Source organism: Bufo gargarizans, chromosome 8 (assembly GCF_014858855.1).
Source record: "Bufo gargarizans isolate SCDJY-AF-19 chromosome 8, ASM1485885v1, whole genome shotgun sequence".
NCBI classification, from domain to species: Eukaryota; Metazoa; Chordata; class Amphibia; order Anura; family Bufonidae; genus Bufo; species Bufo gargarizans.
In genome coordinates, this window is record NC_058087.1 from 140382594 (window position 1) to 140393097 (window position 10504).

Consider the following 10504-nt stretch of genomic DNA (forward strand, 5'->3'; position numbering starts at 1 on the left):
GAGTTGAGCTTGACTCCATCCTCAACCCGAAAAGGCCCCACAAGCTCATCTTTGATGATACCAGCCCAAACCAGTACTCCACCTCCACCTTGCTGGCGTCTGAGTCGGACTGAAGCTCTCTGCCCTTTACCAATCCAGCCACGGGCCCATCCATCTGGCCCATGAAGACTCACTCTCATTTCATCAGTCCATAAAACCTTAGAAAAATCAGTCTTGACTCTTGAGATATTTCTTGGCCCAGTCTTTACGTTTCAGCTTGTGTGTCTTGTTCAGTGGTGGTCGTCTTTCAGCCTTTCTTACCTTGGCCATGTCTCTGAGTATTGCACACCTTGTGCTTTTGGGCACTCCAGTGATGTTGCAGCTCTGAAATATGGCCAAACTGGTGGCAAGTGGCATCTTGGCAGCTGCACGCTTGACTTTTCTCAGTTCATGGGCAGTTATTTTGCGCCTTGGTTTTTCCACACGCTTCTTGCGACCCTGTTGACTATTTTGAATGAAACGCTTGATTGTTCGATGATCACGCTTCAGAAGCTTTGCAATTTTAAGAGTGCTGCATCCCTCTGCAAGATATCTCACTATTTTTGACTTTTCTGAGCCTGTCAAGTCCTTCTTTTGACCCATTTTGCCAAAGGAAAGGAAGTTGCCTAATAATTATGCACACCTGATATAGGGTGTTGATGTCATTAGACCACACCCCTTCTCATTACAGAGATGCACATCACCTAATATGCTTAATTGGTAGTAGGCTTTCGAGCCTATACAGCTTGGAGTAAGACAACATGCATAAAGAGGATGATGTGGTCAAAATACTAATTTGCCTAATAATTCTGCACTCCCTGTATTTGCATTAGACTTGTCTCACTCGTTTTGGTTGGTTATATATGCTTTGATTAGGGGTGAGCCTTAAACCTTGTTTGGACTACATATAGGATTCATGTAATTAAAGAGGACCTTTCACCGATTATGACATTGTGAACTAAGAATACAGACATGTAGAGCGGCGCCCGGGGATCTCACTGCACTTACTATTATCCCTGGGCGCCGCTCCGTTCTCCCGCTATGCCCTCCAGTATCTCCGCTCACTAAGTTATAGTAGGCGGAGATTTCAGTCACTATGTTATGGTAGGCGGAGTCTGCCCTTCTTCTGCTCTAGCGCTGGCCAATCGCAGAGCTCACAGCCTGGGAGGTTATTTTCTCCCAGGCTGTGAGCTCTGCAATGCGATTGGCCACCGCTACAGAACAACAAGGGCAGACTCCGCCTACTATAACTTAGTGAGCGGAGATACCGGAGGGCATAGCGGAAGAACGGAGCGGCGCCCGGGGATAATAGTAAGTGCAGTGAGATCCCCGGGCGCCGCTCTCCATGTCTGTATACTTAGTTCACAGTGTCATAATCGATGAAAGGTCCTCTTTAATGCTCACCCCAGGTCCTGTTTAGCAAAGGAGACAGAAGGAGATGCCGGGCTACGCGAACAAGTGGACTAAGGTGAGTTAAATAATAATTTATTTATTTTTTAACCCCAGCGCTATTTGACTATGCATTCTGTATTCAAAATGCTATTATTTTCCCTTATAACCATGTTATAAGGGAAAATAATACAATCTACAGAACACCGATCCCAAGCCCGAACTTCTATGAAGAAGTTCGGGTTTGGGTACCAAACATGCGCGATTTTTCTCACGTGAGTGCAAAACGCATTACAATGTTTTGCACTCACGCAGAAAAATCGCGGGTGTTCCCGTAACGCACCCGCACATTTTCCCACAACGCCCGTGTGAAAGGGGCCTTTGGCCTCATGCACACGACAGTTGTTTTTCTCGGCCTCCATTCCGTTTTTTTTGCGGATATGAGGGGGACCCATTCGTTTCAATGGGTCAGCAAAAAAAAGGCTGATAGTTCATGCGTTTGTGTTCCGCGTCCGTTGTCCGTGTTTCCCTTCAGCAAAAAAAAATAGTGCATGTCCTACTTTTTTCACATTTTCGGACAAGGATAGGCATTTATTACAAGGGATCTGTGGGAAAAAACGGATCCTCACAAAAAAACGGATGCCGCATCAGTTTTTTTGGGCGGATGCAAAAAACAACTCTCGTATGCATGAGGCCTTAGAAATAAAGTCGGGAATAATCGTGGGTAAAATCTGCTTTTACTTTCAGCTTCATACACAGCATCCCGATTTCTATCATTGATATCTTCCCCTGAACTGATTTATGTCATTTTGGTATTGTCTGAAAGCTTGGAATATCAGCTTTCAGACAATATTCCTATCTGGTACTAAACGAGAGATATAAGCAGCCCCCCCCCCCCCCCCCCCCATCCTTGTCAGTCTGGAAGAGAACAAGGGACAGCTGGCTATTAAGAGGTTAAAAGAAATGCTTACGGATTTAATGTAATTGCAGGGCTTGTATCTGGTTAGGCTACTTTCACACTTGCGGCAGGACGGATCTGACAGGCTGTTCACCATGTCGGATCCGTCCTGCGGCTATTTCGCCGTGCCCGCGGACCGCCGCTCCGTCCCCATTGACTATAATAGGGACGGGGCGAAGCCTGACATGCAGTAATTTTAGTCCGGCGGGCTTTCTCCGTGCACCGCCGTGCTGCGCCGGAGCTCCGCCCCGTCCCCATTATAGTCAATGGGGACGGAGCGGTGGTCCGCGGGCACGGCGAAATAGCCGCAGGACGGATCCGACATGGTGAACAGCCTGTCGGATCCGTCCTGCCGCAAGTGTGAAAGTACCCTTAGCTGTATGTGAGGATACAGTGCTCTGGGTACTGTGGGAAGTTATCTGCGTTCTGATTGGTCCTGCTAGTTCATGTGAGGAAAGCAAGGGCTTATGGGAAGTCTGGGAAATACAGGATGGCCTCAAGGAAGGGCAAAGATCATAACAGGAAGAGCAGCAGAGGCCATCTTAGGAAGTTGCTGAAATACAGGCACAGAGAAATATGGTTGCTAAGGGCTGAATACAGACACCAGAAAGGTAAAATTAGCTGAAAAATGCAGCTTCATGAATATCTTCCTTCAGCATCAGGATCATGTTAGGAATTTCATTTTTGGTAGTGAAATGGCAGTTACACTTTCAGACCAGGCGTCGGTCTTAATACCCATTTGCACTGGCGGTGGATGCGCCAAAGTTATGTGGACAGATTAAATACTATGAGTCCCTAAGGACTGAATGAAGGTTTTTCATTCACAGCATTTATCTAAAATAAATTTCCATAAAAAAGGAAACCTAGAATACTGGAGTATACAAATAAAATATTATAAAGAAAGAAAAAGGAAGATAAAAGAGAAAGGCCAATTATCATTTTGGTCAGTATCAATTGTGGAAGCATCAGCGCCATAATGTATGTCCTATAACCTACGGATTAAAAGAAAAGATGAATTAGTCATCGAATATATTAAACATCCCAAAGGAAGGATGGATTATCCACTAAATACATTACATACCATCAAATAGATTAATGAATATATAAGCAGGATAATAATATATAAAAATAAAAAAGACTGTGGAGAAGATCAGTAGATGTAGGTTCTATATAGGAATGGCACTATTGTGGAACATATTTGAATGATGCCCCACTAGGCATAATTGCCTACACATCAAAACTTAGGAAGGAGGACAAAGTGCAAAAAAAAGTAAGACTGATAAATACATCGGATCAGAGAAAATATGCCATATATATCATAACAATAAAGGACAGCTCTGAATCATCTGTGGAACGAATAATATCTGTATAAGTAATCCCCTCTTTGAAGAATCATCTGAGTCTCTACCTAGGTACTGGAGCCTTTTGAATCTCTCCTGAGACAAGTCGGAGAACAGGCTCAGTATGCTGGAGTCTCCTAAACTTAACGTGGAGACAAAATTGAAGAGTATGCGTGGTAGAATGTACGCATGAAAAATCTCTAAGTATGGGCACATGCGCATTGAATTCGAAATTTCGGAGGTTCAGAGACTAAGTCGGTGAACATGCGCAATAGGAATAACTTACGAATATAATCACATAAAGTTCGGACGCATGCGCAATAGGAATAACTTGCGAATATAATGACATAAAGTTCGGACGCATGCGCCCCGACTTAGAACTTGTAAAAGAGGTGGAAAGCAGGAGCGGAGAGTCCAAGATATCGGGATAAAGGTATAAGTTCTTACGCAGGCGCACACCCTCTGAAAGGATTGGTGAGTTTTACGATTGACCAAGCACTGAGAGCGGAACTTATTGGCCTGACTATATCGCTATCACACGATCGCCGGATGCCTATTGGTGAATAGAAAGGAAAAGATCCGCCCATAGGATATTTAAACATCAATTCACATGGCGATCTGGTTGATAGTAGCTCCATTGCCCCTGAAGACCCACAGCAGTGGTGAAACATGTCGGGGGAGCTACAACTTAGGTTTTAAGCAAGTGCAGTGTTAACTCAGTGTCCGTGTCTTGGTACGCTGCAGGCACTAAGCACGTTGACACAAACGGCAAGGGAAAGCTTATCCTAATCCAGTAGAAACGAAGGGATAGACGAATAGGTGTCAGAGAAGTACACTCTCAGACTCTGGTGTATGGCTGATAGAGAGCAGAGATCTCATCATACCAATATAAAAACCAGAGCATGTAAATAGAGAAGCATTTTATCCCTGCGGATAGGATAATAGGAAAATAAAGGAAAAGTGACTGCAAATATACGCAGTAATATTCGCAAGTAATAGTATACTCCTTTGCTGCTGAGCACAAAGGCACTTTATTTTTAAGACTTTTCTTTTTTGTCTTCCCGTATGTTTTAAAGTATGAAGTAAATGGTATGTTTTAAATTAGACTTTAAACGGGAATCTATTAGTCGTAGGCTACTTGAACTTTAAATATTTAAATCCCGGGTCCAAAGGGTCCTTGAAGGAAAAAAGTTATGTGGAGGCGCTGGCCTCTTCAGGTCCTTCTCAAAAAATTAGCATATTGTGATAAAGTTCATTATTTTCTGTAATGTACTGATAAACATTAGACTTTCATATATTTTTGATTCATTACACACAACTGAAGTAGTCCAAGCCTTTTATTGTTTTAATATTGATGATTTTGGCATACAGCTCATGAAAACCCAAAATTCCTATCTCAAAAAATTAGCATATCATGAAAAGGTTCTCTAAACGAGCTATTAACCTAATCATCTGTATCAACTAATTAACTCTAAACACCTGCAAAAGATTCCTGAGGCTTTTAAAAACTCCCAGCCTGGTTCATTACTCAAAACCGCAATCATGGGTAAGACTGCCGACCTGACTGCTGTCCAGAAGGCCATCATTGACACCCTCAAGCAAGAGGGTAAGACACAGAAAGAAATTTCTGAACGAATAGGCTGTTCCCAGAGTGCTGTATCAAGGCACCTCAGTGGGAAGTCTGTGGGAAGGAAAAAGTGTGGCAGAAAACGCTGCACAACGAGAAGAGGTGACCGGACCCTGAGGAAGATTGTGGAGAAGGACCGATTCCAGACCTTGGGGGACCTGCGGAAGCAGTGGACTGAGTCTGGAGTAGAAACATCCAGAGCCACCGTATACAGGCGTGTGCAGGAAATGGGCTACAGGTGCCGCATTCCCCAGAAACAGCGGCAGAAGCGCCTGACCTGGGCTACAGAGAAGCAGCACTGGACTGTTGCTCAGTGGTACTTTTTTTGGATGAAAGCAAATTTTGCATGTCATTCGGAAATCAAGGTGCCAGAGTCTGGAGGAAGACTGGGGAGAGGGAAATGCCAAAATGCCTGAAGTCCAGTGTCAAGTACCCACAGTCAGTGATGGTCTGGGGTGCCATGTCAGCTGCTGGTGTTGGTCCACTGTGTTTTATCAAGGGCAGGGTCAATGCAGCCGCTATCAGGAGATTTTGGAGCACTTCATGCTTCCATCTGCTGAAAAGCTTTATGGAGATGAAGATTTCATTTTTCAGCACGACCTGGCACCTGCTCACAGTGCCAAAACCACTGGTAAATGGTTTACTGACCATGGTATTACTGTGCTCAATTGGCCTGCCAACTCTCCTGACCTGAACCCCATAGAGAATCTGTGGGATATTGGGAAGAGAAAGTTGAGAGACGCAAGACCCAACACTCTGGATGAGCTTAAGGCCGCTATCGAAGCATCCTGGGCCTCCATAACACCTCAGCAGTGCCACAGGCTGATTGCCTCCATGCCACGCCGCATTGAAGCAGTCATTTCTGCAAAAGGATTCCCGACCAAGTATTGAGTGCATAACTGAACATAATTATTTGAAGGTTGACTTTTTTTGTATTAAAAACACTTTTCTTTTATTGGTCGGATGAAATATGCTAATTTTTTTAGATAGGAAATTTGGGTTTTCATGAGCTGTATGCCAAAATCATCAATATTAAAACAATAAAAGGCTTGAACTACTTCAGTTGGTGTGTAATGAATCTAAAATATATGAAAGTCTAATGTTTATCAGTACATTACAGAAAATAATGAACTTTATCACAATATGCTAATTTTTTTAGAAGGACCTGTACATAACTTAGGCACACCCACTGACTGTCTAAATCTACGCCAGGTTCCTTGCTGACATAGATTTAGATAATTTTCTACATCTAATGCATTGGAGTGTATGACAGGAGCAATATAACTTGTTATAGTTCCCTAGTTCCCTATGGGAACTATTAAAAAGTTTAAAAATAAAATAAATGTTTTTAGAAATAAAAAAAAAAAAAAAATTCTAATCACCCCCCTATCCCCAAAATGTAAATAAAAATATGTAAACAATAAAAAAAATACACATCATGGGCATCGCCGCATGCAAAAATATCTATCCCATGTGGCAAATGGCGAAACAGAAAAAAGTCAAAATGGCCGATTTGCCGTTTTTTGGTTGCTTCACCTCCTACAAAAAATTTTATAAAAAGTGGTCAAAAAGTCTTACACGACCCAAAATGGTATCAATAAAAAACACAGACCCCTTTTTGTGGCTTTTTCCGTTTCATCCACCATGACTGCTACGGATGAGATTGACCTCTTGACCTCTATAGGGGCAGGAAATACACAGAGAGAGAGAGTTTAAGAAGCCCCCACTCACTCTCACCCTCAGTGTTTTTCCTGTCCCTAAGCGGTTAGGCGCACAGAGTAACTCCTACAGGGATTAGAAGAGTTTCTTCCTTTTTTTTATTTTCTTAAAACAAACGATTGGCTTACCAATCTCTTCCTCAGCCCTCCCGCAGCTTATGCCAAAGCTGGGCTGGGGAGGTTAATGTGGACCTCGTCTCCGACTTGGGAGGCCTGATTTTACTGGGGGCTCGGTCTTCCTTCCCATTCTTTCGTGGAAGCAGACCGACACGTGAAAGGACACTGAATGGGCCAGAGTCTTTGCGGCATTCTGCGCTTCCGGGGGGCGGAGCTTATTAGGGCACACGTCATCGCGCTGGCAGGCGGCTCCTGATGACACCAGACGCCGGTCTTTCAAACAAGTGCGGGAGCGCATAGCCAGCGTCTCCCCCAGCCTCTGCAGCAGCGATGTTGGCCCGGAAGCACCTGGGACCCGCGGTGACTGCAATGACCCACCTTCGGTAACTCCAAATGTGGTCTCCCAGTGGGGAATAACCTGCATATATGCTTGTATATGTTGCCTCCTTAGTCCATAGGCCTGATTAGGTTTGCTCTTCTTTCTGCCTAGGTTAAACGAATGAAATCAAAAACAAAGTATCGTAAGTGCATTAATTGCTCCAAAAAATTACCGGAAGGACATAAGAAAAAGCTCTGCAAAATTTGCATTAGTGACCTTCTGAAGGAATAGCAACCGTCCATCATGACAAAAATTTAAGACCATGATTCAGGACGAAATCAGATCATCATTGGCCTCCCTCCAACCAGATTCTGAGGACATGGAAGAAGGAGTGTCTCCATTTAAACACAATCTAGATGAGGCTCAATTATCGGAGGGAGAGATAATAGAGGAAGAGATAGGGTAAAAATATTTTTTCTCCTCTGAAGACATGGACGAGCTTATTAAAGCCATCAGGGAAACCATGGGCATTGAAAACATCCAGAAAACTAGATTTGTTCAGGATGAAATGTTTGGGGGATTACGTACCAAAAAATCTACGGTCTTTCCCATTAATGAAAATATAAAAGAAATGATTATTGACGAATGGTCAGATCCTGAAAAAAGACTATGCAACCCTAGAGTAGAAACTCCATTAACAGCCAAACAAAACTCAATATTTACGGCCCTGATTCTGTTGTTTACAGAAACACCCTATATGTGGTAGTAAACTGCTGTACGGGCACACAGCAGGGCGCAGAAGGAAAGGAATGCCATACGGTTTTTGGAAGGCCCCCTGATGCACCACTAGAGTAGAAACTCCAAAAAAGTGACCCCATTTTAGAAACTACAGGATAGGGTTGAAGTTTTGTTGGTACTAGTTTAGGGTACATATGATTTTTGGTTGCTCTATATTACACTTTTTGTGAGGCAGGTATAGTTGAGAGGAGAGAATCAGACCAAATTTAAAACGGCGCTGATGCAGAAGAAGGACTCCATGTTGAGATGTTACCATAAAGGTAATCTTTTATTCAAAAAGGTCTACGCGTTTCAGGGGCGGACTGCCCCCTTCATCAGGACAATAAAACTTTTTCAGACCTGGAATGAAAAAGTTTTATTGTCCTGATGAAGGGGGCAGTCCGCCCCTGAAACGCATAGACCTTTTTAAATAAAAGATTACCTTTATGGTAACATCTAAACATGGAGTCCTTCTTCTGCATCAGCGCCGTTTTAAATTTGGTCTGATTCTCTCCTCTCAACTATACCTGCGTTATCTCTTTTGACCGTGAGCGACGGAAAAAGGGCATAGACCAAGGCAGCAGACGCAGATCCATCCCCTGTAAACTGGACGGGAATATTTTCCAGTAAGGCTAAACATAGGTGCTGTGACTCGTCACAACCACGCATGGTAAGCACAATCAGTGTATTTCTGTACTATTGTCTGTAAGGTTCTACACACGAGGCGCTGCCTCCTTTGGTTTTTCTTTTCTATACTTTTTGTGAGGCAAGGTAACAAGAAATAGCTGTTTTGGCACCGTTTTTATTTTTTGTTATTTACAACATTCATCTGACAGGTTAGATCATGTGGTATTTTTATAGAACAGGTTGTCACGGACTCGGCGATACCTAATATGTATACAATTTTTTTTATTTATGTAAGTTTTACACATTGATTTTTAGTATTCCATAGTCTGAGAGCCATAGTTTTTTCAGTTTTTTGGGCGATTATGTTAAGTAGGGTCTCATTTTCTGAGGGATGAGATGACTGATTGGCACTATTTTGGGGTGCGTGTGACTTTTTGATTGCTTACTATTACACTTTTTGTGATGTAAGGTGACAAAAAATTGTTTATTTAGTACAGTTTTTATTTTTTATGGTGTTCATCTGAGGGGTTAAGTCATGTGATATTTGTATAGAGCCGGTGGATATGGACGCGACGATACCTAATATGTATACTTTTTTTATTTATGTAAGTTTTACACAATAACAGCTTTTTTAAAACAAAAAAAATGATGTTTTAGTGTCTCCATATTCTGAGCCATAGTTTTTTTTATTTTTTGGCCGATTGTCTCAGGTAGGGGCTTTTTTTTGCGGGATGAGGTGACGGTTAGATTGGTACTATTTTGGTGGGCGTATCCCTATTTCATCACTTGTTGTTGTACTTTTTGTTATGTAAGGGGACAAAAAAAATAGTTTATTTAGCACAGTTTTTATTTTTCACAGTGTTCATCTGAGGGGTTAGGTCATGTGATATGTTTATAGAGCTGGTCGATACAGACGCGACGATACCTATTTTTTACAATTTTTTTTACTTTATTTTTTTAAAAGGAAGCCTTTTTTTTTTTTACTTGAAACTTTACATTTTTTTTGTAAAACTTGAATTTAATTAACTTTTTTTTTTCACTTTATTATTTGTCCCACTCTGGGACTTCAAAATTACAGGGTCTGATCCCTGTTTCAATGCAGTACGATACATCTGTATTGTGCTTTATTGAACTAATAGTGTCTTACACTGTAAGATGCTAACAGTTGCCTAGGAGACCCAGCCTGGGGGATGGGCCTCTTAGGCCTCCGAACATGCCAGGCCCCAAGCCTTGGAATGGCTTGGGGCTGTCATGGCAACCATCGAGTCCCCGCCACAGCAGCGCGGGGACCGATGGATGAGGTAAGGGAGCGCAAACCTCCCATATGCCGCGGTCAGCGCTGACCGCGGCATATCAGGAGTTATTCCACCGACATCGGCATCATCACCGATGCATGCTGGTGGATGCAGTAGGGATCCGGCTGTCAGTAACAGCCGGATCTCTGCCACTAATCGCGGCACCGCACGCGGGGGGAGGAAGGACCGCAGGATGAGAATGCTCATCCTCTAGCGCTAAGTGCCGTCAATTTAGGACAAGCATTCTCGTCCTGGGTCGTTAAGGTGTTAAAACAAAAATAATGATGTTTTAGTGTCTGAGCCATAGGTTTATTTTTTA